The sequence below is a fragment of the Agelaius tricolor genome, unplaced genomic scaffold (assembly GCF_023055355.1).
Source record: "Agelaius tricolor isolate 1412-34295 unplaced genomic scaffold, bAgeTri1.0.p SCAF_57, whole genome shotgun sequence".
NCBI classification, from domain to species: domain Eukaryota; kingdom Metazoa; phylum Chordata; class Aves; order Passeriformes; family Icteridae; genus Agelaius; species Agelaius tricolor.
This window is the reverse complement of record NW_027269317.1, coordinates 1,414,431-1,431,313: the sequence shown is the minus strand read 5'-3', so window position 1 is coordinate 1,431,313 and position 16,883 is coordinate 1,414,431. Positions and strand designations below refer to the sequence as shown.

Sequence of the window (16,883 nt, the reverse complement as noted above, 5' to 3'; positions counted from 1 at the left end):
TCGGGGCACAGAGAGTGTCTCCCCGCAGTCGGCCGTGGTGGGGCCACCCCCCCCACTCTCTGCCGACCCGGGTAAGGCCCAGGGACTTGAGAGGACTTGCAGAGAGACTGGGACACCTTGGCGCCCAGCCGTGGGGCTCTGAGACCATTCCACGAGCCCACGGAAAGGGGCTTGGACATTCTTTCAGACTGTTTGTTAAGCCTTTGGCCGGCAAGCTACCTCAGGAGAAAAAACTCCGTTTTAGTGAGTTGCTCTCCTGTGGACGAAGCTGGGAGCTTCTGAAGTACCCTAAGAAGTCAGCTTCAGGTGGAAATCAACATCCCAGGCTTTTTCGTTCCCCTGTCCTGCAGCTGGATTGGTAAGTTTTACCCTTCTCTTGTTTCTCCCCTCTTTGGGAGGGGGTGTTTCCCTGCCCTTTGTTCTCAGGCCCGCCGCGGAGGGCCGAAGTTTTTTTTTCTCTCTCTATTGTGGGCAGGCTGCCAGCTGCAGGCTTTTTTCCCCCCCCCCCCCCCCCCACCTGGGTTGGTGGAATTTGAGATACAAATTTAAAATCATAGCCAAAAATGGGTGCTAGGCTTTCTGTATCTCACAAGGCTGTCTATTATTATCTTTTAAACATTCTTAAGAGTGAAAAAATCCGATTTTCAAAAACAGATGTTAAACAGTTCGTCAGATGGCTTTTTGTTTACGTTCCTGACGTGTCCACTGAAAATCTCAGTGATTTGGCTTTTTGGGACAAAATTGGTAGTGAATTATTGAAGGCAGGGAAATCAGGGGACACCTCTCCGTCAAAATTTGCTTTTTTAGCCCTGCAGATAAGAAATGTTGTAAAATTTAATTTAAAGATGCAAGAACAGCCATCCGGCAACAGTTTCAACACCTCTGTTTTCCAAAAACCCGATCTACCCCCCTCCAAGTTCGGTTCTCCCTCCCCGATCCACCTTTCCCCACCCCCAGCCCCGGCACAAACCCCTGCCCCCCCGCCCAGAGGCTCCCTGTCTCCAACCCGGACACTTCTGCCCTGAATTCCCGAGATCCTGCCCTCCCCCCTGCTTCCACAAGTTATAATACCGTGTCTCACAACCTTAGTGCCCGCCTTTGTACCCCCGAGCCGCGTCCGGTAATCCCCTTTGACCATAATGGTGGACACCACGTAGCAATGCCGGTTTCCTCTCCTTCCCACAACCCCTTTCGCTCTCCCAACAACCCATTCTGCTCGGAGCACCCCGCCCCCGAAACCCGCCCTCCCTGCGTCCTTCCCCCGGCCCCTCCTCCGGCCCCTCCCGCCCCGGCCCCGGCTGCCCCTCCTGCTCCGGCCCCGGCCGCCTCCGCCCCCTCAGAGCTCTGCCCGCCCGCCGCGGGCTCCCTCCGCCCCCCCCACGGCCCGCCCTCCGGCTCCCAGACCAGTGTAACAAGAGACGCTGTCGCCGGGAGACAGAACCCGGAAACAGCACAGTTCCTTTCTGCTGCCCCTGTCTCATATATTCCAGATGTCACCGGGGCATTCCAGCCAAATTATAGCCCCCTTTCTGTTGATTCTGTTAAAGAACTAGCCAAAGCCCAAAAAGATTTTGGGAGATCAATGAATATTTTAGAGGGCTCCTTAAAGCTACATTATTCGCTCACATTTTAACCCCTGCAGATATAAAACACCTTTTTTCCTGCCTGTTATCCTCTTCTGAATATCTCTTGTGGGATGTTGCGTGGCAAAAAGGATTGAGAGCAATTTTACCAGCTCTGTGGGCTGATGAAGCTACTGCTCGTGATGTTTATGGTAACATGCTATCTCTCGACCATCTCTGTGGACAGGCAGGTTGGGAGGATGGGGCGAGTCAGGCAGAAAGCATTCCCACAAGGGCTTTCAGAGAATGTGCTAGAGCAGCTGAGAAAGCTTTCTTTGGGCTCCGTCCTGGTATTCCAATTGAGAATTATTTGAAAATAACACAATCTCCATCTGAGTCCTTTTTGAGTTTTGTAGAAAGGTTGAGAAAAGCTGTTGAATTGCAAGTACAGAATGAAGGAGCCAGGATGGAAATCCTCACCGAGATTGCTAAAGAAAATGCCAATGAGAAGTGCAAAGCTGCTATCCTCAGCCTGCCTCTTGACCCAACGCCTACGCTGCAGGCCATGCTTGAAGTGTGTGAGAAGAAAGTAACCATCACCCTCGCTGACCACGACAAGAGACCAAAACCACAGAGAAGGATTGCTGCAGTGGAAGGCCCTGAGCCATCATTCACCAGCCAGCTCCAGCATGTCACGATGCCACAAGAGAGAATCTCCAGCTCTAATAGACCTTGCCATCTTTGTGGGAAGTTAGGGCATTGGATGCCTGACTGCCCTCTGAAAAAGCAGTTTTTAGATTTTAAATACAATAAGCTTAAAAACCAGGATTGCCCAAAGGACCACCTCTCAAAAAACTGAGTAAAGAGCACTCCTTTCCCCAGCGCTATGACAAAAATAGGGTGGGCTCAATTCAAGTACGGGGGAGGGAAAAGAAATCTAGTGTAAAAGATGTATCGGTGCCAAGCGAGGCACTGGCTTTGAACAAAACAGAACATTCATTTCATTGGAATAATCCCAGACCAATTTTAACCACTGACTCTTCCCATAATCCTTACAGGCTGGCGTTGACAGAGCCTCTCCATCTCAGAGACACTAACTGGCATTTCATATCTGTTAACCCTGAACAACCAGGTACTTGGACACAGCTTTGCCAGAAACGTCACAGTAAGTATGTCGTCCTTGGGGACACAAAACACACACCCCAAGAAATTATTATTCCTCCGGGTCTCATATCATCAGACCCGAAACAATTTGTCATATGGCTTCACTGTACTCATACACCCGTGTACTTGCCCAAAGGCCAAATCATAGCCCAAGCAATCCCAGTGCCTGAGCCTCCATGGGACCAGGAGCAAGCAGACACCCTCAGAGGTAAACTCCATCCCAATGTCTGCTGGACTCAGGTATTGGGAAAAGAAAAACCCAAGCTATCATGTGGGTTACACCGTGGTGGCGAGTACAAGTCCATACAAGGACTTTTAGATACTGGAGCAGATGTCATGATCATTCCATCTAAAGAGTGGCCATCACACTGGGAATTGCAAAACGTAGCAGGACACGTGCAAGGTGTAGGGGGAATTCAATTGTCAAGACAGTCAAAAAACGTTGTTCAAATTGAGGGACCCAATGGCAAAATAGCTTCCATTCGCCCGTTTGTTTTAAATCTCTGGGGCAGAGATTTAATGGTTCAATGGGGAACCACAATTGACATCCCAGAAAACCCGCAGGTTTTTCGGGGAGCGGTTGCTGAGGTGCGCCATGCCCAAAAATTGATTTGGAAAACTGATACTCCAATAAGGGTAGTTCAGTGGCCGCTCAATAAAACCAAATTAAAGGCGCTTGAAGAGCTTGTACAAGAGCAGTTAGAAAAAGGTCACATTGTGGAGACCACGTCGCCGTGGAATTCGCCTGTCTTTGTCATTAAAAAACCAAACAAAGACAAGTGGAGACTCCTCCATGACCTCCGTCAAATCAACAACGTTATTGAGGACATGGGCTCCCTACAACCAGGGATGCCCTCACCAAGCATGCTTCCACAAAATTGGTCTTTAGCTGTAATTGACATCAAAGATTGTTTTTTTCACATTCCCCTACATCCTGACGATGCTCCGCGTTTTGCCTTTTCGGTTCCCACCATTAACCTGGAGGCCCCAATGAAGAGATACCACTGGACAGTCCTCCCTCAAGGACTGAAAGTCAGTCCTATGATTTGCCAGCGGTACGTTTCCTCCTTGTTGTCTCCAGTCCGTGAAGCTGCAGGAGATTCCATCATCCTGCACTACATGGATGACATCCTGGTGTGTGCCCCAAGTGATGACATGCTTACTCACACACTTGACCTGACAATCAATGCATTGGTTGCTGTAGGGTTCGAGCTCCAAGAAGAAAAGATTCAAAAGATGCCACCTTGGAAGTACCTGGGCCTTGAGATTGGAAAGCGGACCATTGTGCCGCAAAAATTGACTATCAAACATGATATCAAAACCTTAGCGGATCTCCATCAACTTTGTGGATCCTTAAATTGGGTGAGACCTTGGCTAGGCATTTCCACCGAAGACCTAGCCCCCCTTTTCAATTTGTTAAAAGGGGGAGATGACCTTAGTGCTCCTAGGACCCTCACCCAGGAAGCGAAAACCGCACTGGAGAAAGTTCAGGAAATCATGTCTACTAGACAGGCCCACAGGTGCCAGCAGGGTCTCCCCTTCAAATTTATCATCTTAGGCAAATTGCCACACCTCCATGGTATGATTTTTCAGTGGGAAACTGTCCAGGCAAAGAAAAAGGACCAGGTCAAGAAAGATCCCCTCTTAATTATAGAGTGGGTCTTTCTCAGTCACAACAGGTCAAAAAGGATGACAATGCCACAAGAGCTGATGGCAGAATTGATCCGGAAAGCAAGGATACGGATCAGAGAATTGGCAGGGTGTGACTTTGACTGCATTTACATTTCCTTAAACCTGAAATCAGGCCATTTGTCTCAAGCAATGCTAGAGCAATTTTATCAAGAGAATGAAGCCTTGCAATTAGCCCTAGATAGCTACACAGGCCAAATTTCAATTCACAGACCGGCCCACAAAATTTTCAACTCAGATGTTCAGTTTTCACTATCACTGACAAGTATTCAGAGCAGGACACCTCTAAAAGCACTGACAGTTTTTACTGATGCGTCTGGTGCGTCTCACAAGTCAGTGGTAACTTGGAAAGATCCCCAAACTCAACAGTGGGAAGCAGATATTGCCAAGGTGGAAGGATCACCCCAAATTGCTGAGTTGGCCACTGTAGTCAGAGCTTTTGAGAAGTTTCCTGAGCCTTTAAATGTAGTTACTGATTCAGCTTATGTTGCAGGTGTAGTGTCTAGGGCAGAGAATGCTGTGTTGCAAGAAGTTTCCAACATTCCTTTATATGAATTACTTTCTAAGTTAGTAAGAATTATTTCTGGCCGAGAACACCCCTTTTATGTGATGCATGTTAGGTCACACACAGACCTGCCGGGGTTCATTGCAGAAGGAAACCGGAAAGCTGATGCCCTTGCGGCTACAGCCAAGATGGCCCCGCTCCCAGAGGTATTCCAACAAGCAAAGATCAGTCATCAATTTTTTCATCAGAATGCACCTGCCTTGGTTCGACAATTCCATCTGAAGCACAAACAAGCCCAGGCCATCGTAGCCACGTGCCCTTCTTGTCAAAATCAGTCACTCCCTACCTTAAGTGCAGGTGCAAACCCTAGGGGCTTGCAGAGCTGCGAAGTGTGGCAGACAGATGTAACCCACATCCCATCATTTGGCAGATTTAAATATGTCCACGTCTCCGTGGATACCTTTTCTGGTGCCATCTATGCTTCTGCCCACACAAGGGAGAAAGCCAGTGAGGTAAAGAAGCATTTCATGCAAGCCTTTTCCACATTAGGAATCCCTAAGGTCATCAAAACAGACAATGGCCCAGCGTACAAGTCCAAAGACCTTCAGAGCTTCCTGCAGCAATGGGGAATAGAACACAAAACAGGCATCCCCTATTCCCCGACAGGCCAAGCTGTGGTGGAGAGAGCCCATCAGAACCTAAAAAAGGTTCTTCACCGACAACGTGAAGTTATGAAAACGGAGACCCCTCAAATCCAGCTGTCCAAAGCGCTGTTCACACTGAACTTTTTGAACTGTACCTATGAAAACCTTAACCCACCTATTGTAAGACATTTTAACGAGAACAGTCAGCACAAACTAAAAGTCCGTCCACCAGTCCTCATAAAGGACCCTGAAACTTGGAAAATAGAGGGGCCCCATGAGCTCGTAGTCTGGGGTAGGGGGTATGCGTGCGTATCCACTCCCTCAGGCTTGAGATGGATCCCCTCCAGGTGGGTGAGACCGTACATTCCTAAGGTGTCAAAGGACAAAGCTGCAACACAGGTAGCCAGCGCCTGCTGGAGGAGGAAGCGCCGTCAGATCCTTTAAAGTTAGATTGTTGTTACCTGGACCTTATCCCTAACATTTTTTATTTTCAGTTTTAGTGTTTTCCTTTGATCCGAACTCAGCCCTGGTGTCATCAGAATGAGCCCCATCCTTCCGTTGCTTCTGTTGACAGCCGTCCATCCAGGTCAGATGTGGATTGTTCCACAGCCCCAGGCAAATGTGTGGACCACCCTCGCCAGAGTCCTCAACCAAGACCACATTTGTCTGTCAGCCTCTTCTGTGTCTGACCCGATGTCCACTTGCCTTGTGGGGATCCCATCTAAATATGATGAATTTCCGCCAACATTAGCTGCTCCCCTTCCCCCAGTATATAATCCGTTATCCCCTTGGTCAAAGTTAATTGATAGACAAGCAGTAGCAGAAAAAGAACCCCAAGAATTTGAACTCCTTGGTTCTGCCAAGGCATTCTATTGTGTTCAGTTTACGTTTACACCAAAAGATCAAGTAGATTTGTACCATGAAGTCAAACAGTTTAAAGTGAATTATACAGCAAAAATTTGGTGTAAGAAAATTTCCCAAGTAGGAATACCTTCTACCCCTGATAATAAGCCCCGTGCCCTTCCTAAGGGGTTTTTCCTCATTTGCGGGGACAGGGAATGGGCAGGCATCCCCTCCCGTCTAATCGGAGGTCCATGTACCATTGGAAAGCTGAGCCTGTTTACACCCAACAAAACCCAAATCATGGATTGGCGAACCAAAACCAACACCCGCAATTCGGCCCGCAAAAAGAGAGATTTAAGGAATCTGGACCCAACATGCGATTCTGAAATTGTACATTGGTCCAAACCAAAAGGAGTTGCGATCACCGTGTTTTTGCCATGGGTGTCTGCAGCGAAAGCAGGTGAATTATCACATCTAGAGTGTTGGGTTGCTAAACAGGCCAATATTACATCAGCTGCACTTTCAGACCTCCTGGCAGATGATGAAACAACAAGGCAAGCCACCCTACAAAATCGGGCTGCAATTGATTTTCTTCTCTTGCTACATAATCATCGTTGTGAGGAGTTTGAAGGTCTCTGTTGCCTGAATCTGTCATCCAAAGCTGAAAATGTCCACAAAATCATCGGAAAGATGCAACAAATGGTCCAAGACATCAAGCAAGAGACAGCGGACTGGATGGATGGACTCTTTCAAGGATGGGGACTCTCGGGCTGGGTCAAATCCATTTTGAAATCTGTATTTTTAGTTTTGCTTGTTCTTCTTGTTATTTTGATCAGTTTTGGGATCATCAAGAGCATTGTGACCAAACTGATCTCGAAAGCTATTTCCCCTTTAGAGGTCAATCAGGTGACTGTTCCCACCTCTTCTGAGGAAGGGACAGAAACCTCTGCAGAATTTACAAAACAGCCTTGGTTTGCTGATGATTGATATCACTCCGAGCTGAAATTTAATGTTTAGGTGCCTCTTCCTTTTTTATTTAAACGAAAAGAGGGAGATGTTGTAGTGCGTTCTTATATTTTGTAATACTTTGAAGTAGTTTGTTTTGTATTCCCATATTTTTCCCAAATGGTTTATCCCAGACTGTACCCCCCCCCTCCTTTTCCCTCTACTTGTGTTATCCCTTTCCCGGGATAAGATCTCCAAAACCCCCACCCTGGCTCTCTGTCAGTCACCTCGACATCCCAGCCCCTTATCCAGAAGTTTCGGTCCAAGTTGTCGAGTGATTAGCCAGAGGCCAGGGGTCAGCCCCCCAAGTCCTGCCCCATACGCTGTTTTGTATGTCTATCCCCCCAGCACCCATCCCCCAGAGATACCTATTGGTTAGTAGGATTTTATCTATGTTAGTTTCCTCCCCCCTTTAAATGTGAGCTCCGGACATCCCCCCGGGGCTCTCGGCAGGAGGCCCCTGAGGTATAGGAGATCCTTCGGGACTCCTTAATAAAAACCTTGGAATATCCCCTGCTGGGAGACGGCCCCTTTTCTCTTCCACCCACGTCTCGGTCGTCTCTGCTGCAGCAAAGGCAACCAGCCTGAGTGCCCTCAGCACCCTCGGGGCACAGAGAGTGTCTCCCCGCAGTCGGCCGTGGTGGGGCCACCCCCCCCACTCTCTGCCGACCCGGGTAAGGCCCAGGGACTTGAGAGGACTTGCAGAGAGATTGAGACAGGCCATGGATCCGTGGAAATGTTGTACAAGCAAGCCCCATGATAACTGAGCATACATGATAACTTAGCAGCTTGGCATAAGTGGGCCGCACTTAGCATAACCAGGCCGCACGCCATGATAGGAAGATGCTGTGTCCTGCCTGCTGACAAGGTCGAACGGGCAAGGACAGCAATGAGAATAGAAACCATAAAGTATGCATAACCACAAAGTAGGAATACATAAATGTAATCTCTTGCTTTAAACCAAGAAACTCACAACAGGTATGAGCAATTAAACCAATAAACTAAAGACAGGTATGCATAATTACTGGAAAACAATATAAAAGTACCGTTGTAATCAAGATAAACCGAAGCTTGCTTTACCAATCATATTGATTGATTGCTTGTCTTCCCTCGCCGCCATCAGGAGGGGGCTGTGGGATGCTGAGAGGGACGGGAGGGGCTTTGGTGGCTCCTGGCCAGGACAAAAAGGGATCGGGGGGAGGTTTCAGGGGGTCCTGGCTGGGCTGGAGGCCACAGGGAGGGCGCTGGGAGGGGCTGGGGGTGTCCGGGAGAGGTTTTGGGGGTGCTGAGCCCTGCGGACCCCCCAGAGATGCCGCCGGACGCCGCCCGCAGCAAGATGCTGACGGGCATCGGGGGCTTCGTCTTGGGCTTCGTCTTCCTGGCGCTGGGGCTCGGCTTCTACGTGCGCAAGAAGGTCAGGGCGGGTGCCGGGGGTGGCGTCCCGGCCGTGGCGGAGCGTGCGCGCTCCCGCCGGGGCCCCCAGCCCGGTGTCACCCCCTTTTCTCTGCCCACAGAGCTCCTGAGCCGGCGGCGGCCGCAGCCCCTCCCCGTGGGCTCGGGCCCGGCCGGGACCCCCCGCTCCGTCCCCGCTCCGCTGACTTTGGGGGGGGTCCCGTGTCCCCCCAGCCCCGCTGGCGCTCTGCCCCTGCCCAGTGCCTGCTCCCAGTGCTCCCAATAAAGCTTCCCAGTTGGCCCCGGGGCCGTTTATTGGGGGGCGATGGGGAGCGGTTTGGGGGGGGCGGTGATGGGACGGATTTGGGCAAAGGGAGGGGGACAAAGGGTGGGGGCTGGGCCCGGGGGGAGCGGGAGGAGGGGGAGGTGGAAGGGGCAGGGGACGTGAGAGAGAAGAGGGGAAGCAGGCGGGATGAGGAACGAGGAGGAGCTGGAGGAGCCATTGAACCGGGGGAGGAGAGGCGGGAGGAAGAGGATGGGGAGATGAAGAGAGGAGCAGAAACCAGAGAAGCAGCGGAGATCCTCCGGCCTTCACCCAGGTGTCCACGCGGGCAGCCAGGAAGATGTGGAGCCCCCAGCCAGGTGTGTTCCCAACGCGGGGGCTCTGACCCTGGGGGTCACCCGGGATTATCCAGCGTGGATCCTCCAACGGGGGCTGGACCTGGAGCGGGGCACGGAGCTCATCCCGCACCGGGGCACGGCGGGATCCACGGGCATCGACCCCTCCCTCATCAAAGGACAGCTTTCAGTTACAGTGGTTAGGACAACTAGTTAGTTATGGTAGTTAGCACAGGTAGTTAGTTATGGTAGTTAGCACAGGTAGTTGGTTATGGTAGTTAGCACAGCCTGTTTGTTATGGCAGTTTTTGAATACAAACTCTCTCAAACCTCAACTCCCCTGACGTGTCCCTTCCCTCTCCCGCTGTGACTCAGCTGCCCGGAGCAATGTGAGGGGAGAGCGGGCCCAGCCTGGCCCAGAGCTGAGCCCCAGCAGAGCCCTGGCAGAGCCCAGAGCAGCCTCGGCACCTGCAGAGTCAGCCTGGAAGGAGGCGCTTGGAGCCTTCTCGGCTGCACCCGGCTCTTGGTTACAAACTGTGTGTGCTGGAAAATGCCACCGGCTCTGCAGGAGGGCAGAAGGGGCCCGGGGAAGGCCCAGGTGCTCCATGCAAGGGAAAAACCTGCCCTGGGTTTGTTATAAATAACTAGGTAGTGCTGGCTTTCGCTATTATGTATTGACTTCTGCAAAATATTCTTAATCATAACAATTTTGATAGAGTACAGTTTGGAATCACTTTTCACTGCTTTTGCTACAGTATAATTTGTCAGCTTTTTGTGGCCAATGCCCTGGCCCCTGTGTAGCTCATATCCTCAGAACATCATTTATGGATGATATTTGAGTTTGTGGACTGTGTGAAAAACATACATTATAGTTTTGGCTTTTGCAAAATATTCAAGTGGATGCCATGTGTTGTGCATTAGAATGTTAACTTTTGCAGAAGTAGCTGTAGTTGTGAAATAATAACTAATGCTTTTATTTTTGTAACTAACTGACAATAATAACTCAGAGATATTTGTGAAAGAGCTAATGTTCATTTAAAGTACTTGTGGAAATAGCTAAAAGCGTCTGCATGGTCAGATAACATTTAAGGAAGGGATGTGATGAGGCCCCTGCCACTGACCCTTCCACTGTTAATAACTGTCACCTGCTGAAACCACAGACCAGGGGCCCTTGTGAGGCAGTGACACACAACCCTCAGAACAGCAATCCACGATTCCTGCACGTGCTCTAAAAAGGCGAGTTGGGGGTCAAACCAACCTAAAGAATTCCTGGAACATGTAAACGAGTTCAAAGAAATGTTTGAATCTGTACAATCATTATGAATATGTATTTGAACAATACAATGGAGAAACTAGACAAGAAGAGTTGCTGTGGTTAACCGGTGTGCCTCTGGCCATCGCCAACACCCAGCGCTGTTACTGATTTGTCCCTTATTATTCCTTATTAAACTTTCAAAAATTCTAAAGAGTGGGGCTCATTTCTCACAAAACCCAAGGTGCTCACCCCTTGTTCTTCCCCCAAAGCCAGGATTTGTCAATCCTAAACTTTGTCTGGATGGAGGAGAAGGAGGCTGCGAGGAAAAGGAAGATGCACTGGTGTGGAGGCCCATGGGAGTCTCAATCTCCCACCCGTGGAGGACTGGTCCCCAATGAGAAGAATAGATTTCAAGGTTATGGTGAGAAGCTTGCTTCTCCCACAGATCTTTGCCGGCACATGCTGATTTTTGGAAAGTTATGTTACCCCATTGGCCTGTTGGCCTAATTACCCAAGTTCACCCCCTATTACCCATCTCTGGTTAGTCCCTAGAATGTTCTCCCTCTCTGTCCCTCCATTGGCCCTAGTTTACTGCATTCCTCTGCCCCTGTTTCCCTATTAGCTGTCCCGACCCTTAACCCCTCCTTTGCACATTTTCCCCCATATCCATTGGACCCTGACCCTCAGCTCCACCCTCACTACCCCATACAAAAACCCCCTGTGCCCTCAGCTTGCACTCTGTCTTTGTCCCTGGGCCCTGTTCAGCTCTGTCCCCTGTTCCTGTACCAATAAACCCAGTTTGCTGAGATCATACCCAGACCCATCCTGCCGACTTTGTCAGCTTTATAAAGCAGCCGTGAGCTCTGGGCTCCTGAGTGCCGGACGCTCCAAGGGCCTCGGCAGCGCCAGGACGCTCCAGACTGGGACAGCCAGGCAGGGCAGGAGGAATCACTGCCCCTTTCCCCTCCCTGCTGCTCCATCTCCCAGCCCAGCATCGCTGCAGGACAACCTCACTGCCAACGCCATCCTGCCAGGGATGGGCTGGGGGGATCTCCTTCCCCTTCCCTCTGGCATGGAGGCAAATCCCATCTTCTCCTTGTCCACCCTCCTTCTTCTCCTCATTCTGTCCTTCATCCATCCACGTTCCTTTCCCATCTCCTTCCTCCCTTGTTCCTTCTTGTTCCTTCCTCTCCTCCTGCCTTTTCCTTTTCCCTTCTCCCTGTCTCTTCCTCTCCTTGTCCTTCCTCCCCCAAGCACTGAGCTGCAGACAGAGACCAGGGAGAACAAATCCCTGCCACAGAACCTCGTGGAAGAGGCCATTTGGAACGGCTCCACGGCGCAGGAATCCAATGGGGAGGAGAAGCCCCAGAGATTCCACACGAGGAGGGGCTGCAAACCCAGCCTGGAGAGCTGTGAGGAGGTAAAAGTCTCCCTGTGCTGGGAAGGGTGTGGGGAATGTGAGAAGAGCTTTAGGCAGAGCTCGGCCTGTTCCTGGTGCCTCCAAAAACGGCGGTGCCGGATGCAGAGATCCATGGGGATGCAGAGATCCCCCCGCAGATCCATGGGGATGCAGAGATCCCCCTGCAGCCCCCAGAGCAGCCACGCTGGAGCACGGGGATGCCTGAGAGGAGGCTGTGCCCCCGTGGCCAGAGGGGCCCCGCTGGAGCAGCCTGTCCTGGCAGGACTGACCCCGGGGCACAGTGACCCACGCTGCAGCACTTGGAGGGGGGCTGTGCCCCGTGGGATGGACTCAGCTTGGAGAAGTTCCTGGAGAAGTCTCCGGTGGGAGAGAGCCCAGGGCGCAGCAGGGGAACGACTCCTGTCCCTGAGCAGAGGGAGAAGCCCCGGGGCATGAAGTGAGCACGGCCCCATTCCCTGTCTCCGGCACTGCCGGGGTAGGAGGTGCAGCTGGAAGGAGGGAGGCGTGGGGGAAGGCTGGATTTAAGGCTCTTCACTTACTCCTCATTATCCTGCTCTGAGGTTTTGGAGTTTTCTGTCAGAAATACCTCCCCTCCCCCACTCATCCACAGGCGTTTGGGGCAGTTTTCCCTTTTGGGGGGAAATCAAAGCGATGCACTGCTGCTCCTAATTAGGGGTAGGAGAAGTGAGGCTCCAGGGCTTCCCGCTGTGCCGGAGCCACCGAAGCCGCAGTGCCGGGAAAGCCGTGGCGGGAGGTGCGGAGAAGTTTGTTTGTGTTTTCAGCTCAATCCCCTCGGGCCCGGGCCCGTTCCAGGGCTGTTCCTCATCTCCGGCTCTGCCCTCACGCAGCCCGGGGGGCCCTGAGAGCGCGGGGCGAGGCTGTGCCATGTGCAGAGCCCGCCCCTGGCTGCGATTGGGCGACGGTGCCGTCAGTCGTGGTTCTGGCGCGCTGATTGGTGGGAGCGGGGCGGAGCAGGGCCCCGGTGGCGGCCTGAGGGCGGCCGTGGCTCGGCAGCGGCGCCACTGGCGGAGCGTGTGTGCGGGCCCGGGAGCGGCGGCAGCGGCCGGAGCGCGGTGAGGCGGCGGCGGAGCTGGGAGGCGGCCGGAGCGCAGGTGGGAGCCGCGCTGGGTTGTGCGGGGGCTCGGGGCTCGCTGCGGGCCTCGGGGGCGGCAGGGGGCTCAGGCGGGTTCGTTGTGCCGTGTCCGGCGCGTGTTGCCGCTGGCGTGAGGGCGCTGCGGGAGCGGCTGTCCGCGGTCTCCTTGCGGCCGCTGTCTCGGCAGGAGCCGCTGCCGGAGCAGCGCTGGCTCGGCCCGGTTGCTATGGCTGGGACAGAGGCGGCTGCCCCGTGCCCGGGGCTGTGCGGGGAAATTGACGTGGCCGGAGGTTTCTGTGCCCAGAGGAGACAGAGGAGTCCTGTACAAGTGACTTTATTGCTGAGCAGAGGGAGAGGCCGTGGCGCATTTACCGTGCGCTCTCTGCCATTGTTGTAGTTCGCAGCCTCCTTTTTATCCTCATTTTCCCGGCCTCATCTCCCTCTCCCTTTGCCCACTGGCTGAGGTACTTGGAAGGTTCAGACTTCGCGATCCGCCAACTGCATGTCCTCGTTAATGTGCATCCCCACTTTTGTATAACAGCCGATATTCACGGCTCTGTTAAGTCTTTGTTCTTCTGGAAGTTCAGGAATTTAGCGGGACTTTGTCTGAGCAGCAGTCCATGTTAATTAGTGACATTTACTGAAACTGATGGTTTCTCACTTCCTTATCTACGAGTCCCTGACCCAATCTCCAGGCAGATTCACTCAGTGAAGTTTTTTCTTTTTCTTTTCTCTTCCTTTTTTTTTTTTTCTTTTTTCCTTCCTGAGTCTTCTTTGGTTTTGGGATTATTCTCAGTGCCCTCATTCCCTGTCCTTCTGTAGCCGTTTCTGGATCAGGAGGCCTGGCTGCCACCTGCATCCCCTCGCTCAGCTGCTGAATGAGCCGCACTCTCAAGGTGTGGAGCATGGTAAAAAGATGAGAGTTGCTGTAGCACATCAGAGGAGAAACAGCATTCGTTTAACCCGTGGTCTGCCAGGGAGCCACAAAACCGTGTCCCATTCCCATCCTTTTCACGTTTGGATTGGTGCATGAGCTGTTTGTTTGTCTCCTTTGTTATCTGGTTCATCACTTTTCCTTTGCCATCTATTTGCCAAGACCAGTTGGCGTTGTTAAAAACGCCAATTACTTGTTTTCAAAATTTTAAAAGTGCAATAGAAATAAAATGGTTATAAAAATAGTAATACAATTAGAGTAATAATAATTTGGACAAACTGAATTAGGACAATATGAGACGATAGAGACAAAGAGTTACGGACGTCCTTTTTCCGGGTAGTACCTTTTCCGGTACCTTTTTCCGGGCAGCACGAGCCCGAAAAAGGACACCCGTTAACAAAGGATTAACCCTTAAAAACAATAGCCTGTTGCATATTCATACACTTCATACATGATGCATAAATTCCATTCAAATACAGGATTCTGTCTGGTCATCGGCAACTTCTTCCTCCAAATCCTAACAGCGCCTTCGAGGCAGGAAGAAGTTGGTTTCTTCTGATAAGAGGGCCATAAATTCTTCTTCTCTGAAAGATTTAGGTGTCCTGTGGCTGCTATCTCGCTGCGAGTCCTTTCTTTTTAAAAAAGTATCCTACATAGCATCGTTTCTATTTTAATAATTTTTATAACTTAAAACTATATTTAACACAGTACTTAAGAAAACTAATACAGCATTACTTTCTAACACAACACATATAATATTCATTTCAATATTTGCGAAAAGCCAATCATAAAACACATGCATTTTTCACAGAGTCATTTGATTTTCCGCAAATTCCTCCTTTTTCTGCTAACAGATGATCTGATCCCATCCCATGGTGAATGTTGTGTTCCTCATTGCAGTGGATTGCTCAGCAGGAAGGTCAGGAGCTGGAGCTGTCTGGTTGGTTATTCCGAGGGCAGCTTGTAATCTAATGATGCCATTGAAATGAGGAATGGGTTCTGTGGCTCCTGATATGAATTGGTTCGGGTTCCCAGGGGCTGGTGCATGGTGTTGTAGGATTTGTTCTGGTGGCCTTTCATCTTTTCCTCATTTTTGTCCACTCTCTCCGGCCAGGGCTGCATCAATTGACTGCTTTTCTCTAATTAAATCATCAAATACTTGGATTCCCAACTGATTTCCCTGAATTTTTGGTAGCAAAAAATCCCCAGTGCTCTATTATACCCTGTATATAACATAGACAGTGACAGCACATGTTGGAGTGGGCAGAGGGATGATTCCCCCCCATTTATTTATAGTGAAGTTTTCCCAACATTCTCCATTTGCTGTTTCCCTTTGCAGCTTCGCCCGTTTCTGTTGCAGGGTCAGATATCCTCACCCTGGGCTCTGCCTTGAGCTGTGCAAATTCCATCAGTGCAAGCAGGCAGAGCTTGGGGTGAGGGCAGAGGGAATCAGCCCAATTCCTGCCCCAGGCAAGAGACCCAGGTCCATTGTCCAGGCTTTGCCCAGCAGTGTTCATTTGCATTTCTAAAGCTCCTCTCCATGCTGACTAAAACCAAAGCTTCTCTTCCAGGGCAGTAATCTGATGACCCCCCTGTTCCTTTCTCACCCACCCTCCCTTGCTTTTTTTTGATGCCTTTTTTTTTTTCCCATTTTTAAACCGTGTTGTGTTAACTGTTTATGAGTTAAAGCGTCGCATTTAAACCTCTTCTAGTTTTTCAAAATGCATCCTAAAGGTGAGCATGGAGAAACCCAGACCAAAATTGTGCCATCACTAAGAGACACGCACACACATACCCAAAAAGCCTCTACTTCTCTTAAGAATAAAAATTGATTCTGACACCCCTGACGCAAACCTTACTAACCAGAAGGATCATTAAGAAAAAAACATTCAAATGTTGTAATCTTGTCACCAAAAGGGTTGGAAGAGCCAAAACTCTCCAACATTTCCAGTTTTACAGAGTCAAGGCATTACTTGATTCTGGCCAGGATGTGCAACAGAAATCCTTTCACCCACACATAATCCGGGTGTGCAGGGAGAATTGTTCAGTGACACGTGAGTTTTACTAGATTTTTCCTAAACTTTTTACCATCCAAAACCCATAGAAATCCACTGGTTTATTGTTCATTGCTTCCAAGTTGTGTAAGTTTTTAGTATTTGGTTTCCTGTTGGACCCGGATTTCTTCCCCTCTGCTGTGAATTCGGTCCACACTCCTGGATTTCCTTCTCAGCCTTTTCCAGACCAGGTGTCTCCAGCTGTGCCGGGGGCAGTGTCTGGGGTAGCTGTTGGTTGCTGTTTGCTGCTGGGCGTTGATGTTTTGTTGCTGGTCGTTATCTCTGTGGGTGTCTTTTGGGCTATTCCCAGTCTGTTGAGATGTTGAACTCATCTCCATTGAGTGCTGTAACACCCCTTAAATAAAACCTTTAAAGTTCCTTTCCCCAAGGCAAAGACAAACTAAGCCTGTGCAGAGAAAGAAGATTTAAAAGGAACAAAATGGGTACATTTTGCAGCAATGCAGTCGCAGTCAGCCCAGAGTGTGGGTGTGAGTGAGCCCCAGAGTGGAATTGTGCCGTGGTGCTCCCCAGGAGCTGTGGCAGTGCAGGCCCAGCCAGCGCTGAAGCTGCAGCAGTGGCAGCAAGGCTTGGCCGCAGTGGCTGGAGGTGCCAGAGGAGTGTGGCCAGGATTTCCGAGGGTTTGAGCAGAGGATCTGTGGGCAGGCCCAGGGGCTTGGCCCGCTGTGGAGCCCTGGCTGCTGCTGCG

The 16,883-nt window shown here is 50.8% G+C and overlaps 1 protein-coding gene and 1 pseudogene across 4 annotated transcripts in view; one reads left to right on the top strand and one right to left on the bottom strand.

Moving 5' to 3' along the window:
- LOC139604931 (zinc finger protein 774-like) overlaps positions 1-16,883 on the bottom strand; it is a 239,435-nt pseudogene that overhangs the window by 145,527 nt on the left and 77,025 nt on the right.
- Positions 1-16,883, top strand: part of LOC139604908 (zinc finger protein 271-like) — a 130,745-nt gene that overhangs the window by 104,741 nt on the left and 9,121 nt on the right. For 2 of the 4 annotated variants that reach the window (XM_071456217.1, XM_071456215.1), the window contains exon 1: positions 13,065-13,208. The exons of the other annotated variants lie outside the window; for them this stretch is intronic. The gene's annotated coding sequence lies outside the window, so the exon portion shown is untranslated. Of the gene's footprint in view, positions 1-13,064; positions 13,209-16,883 lie in introns of those variants that run through there. 4 annotated transcript variants of the gene reach the window in all.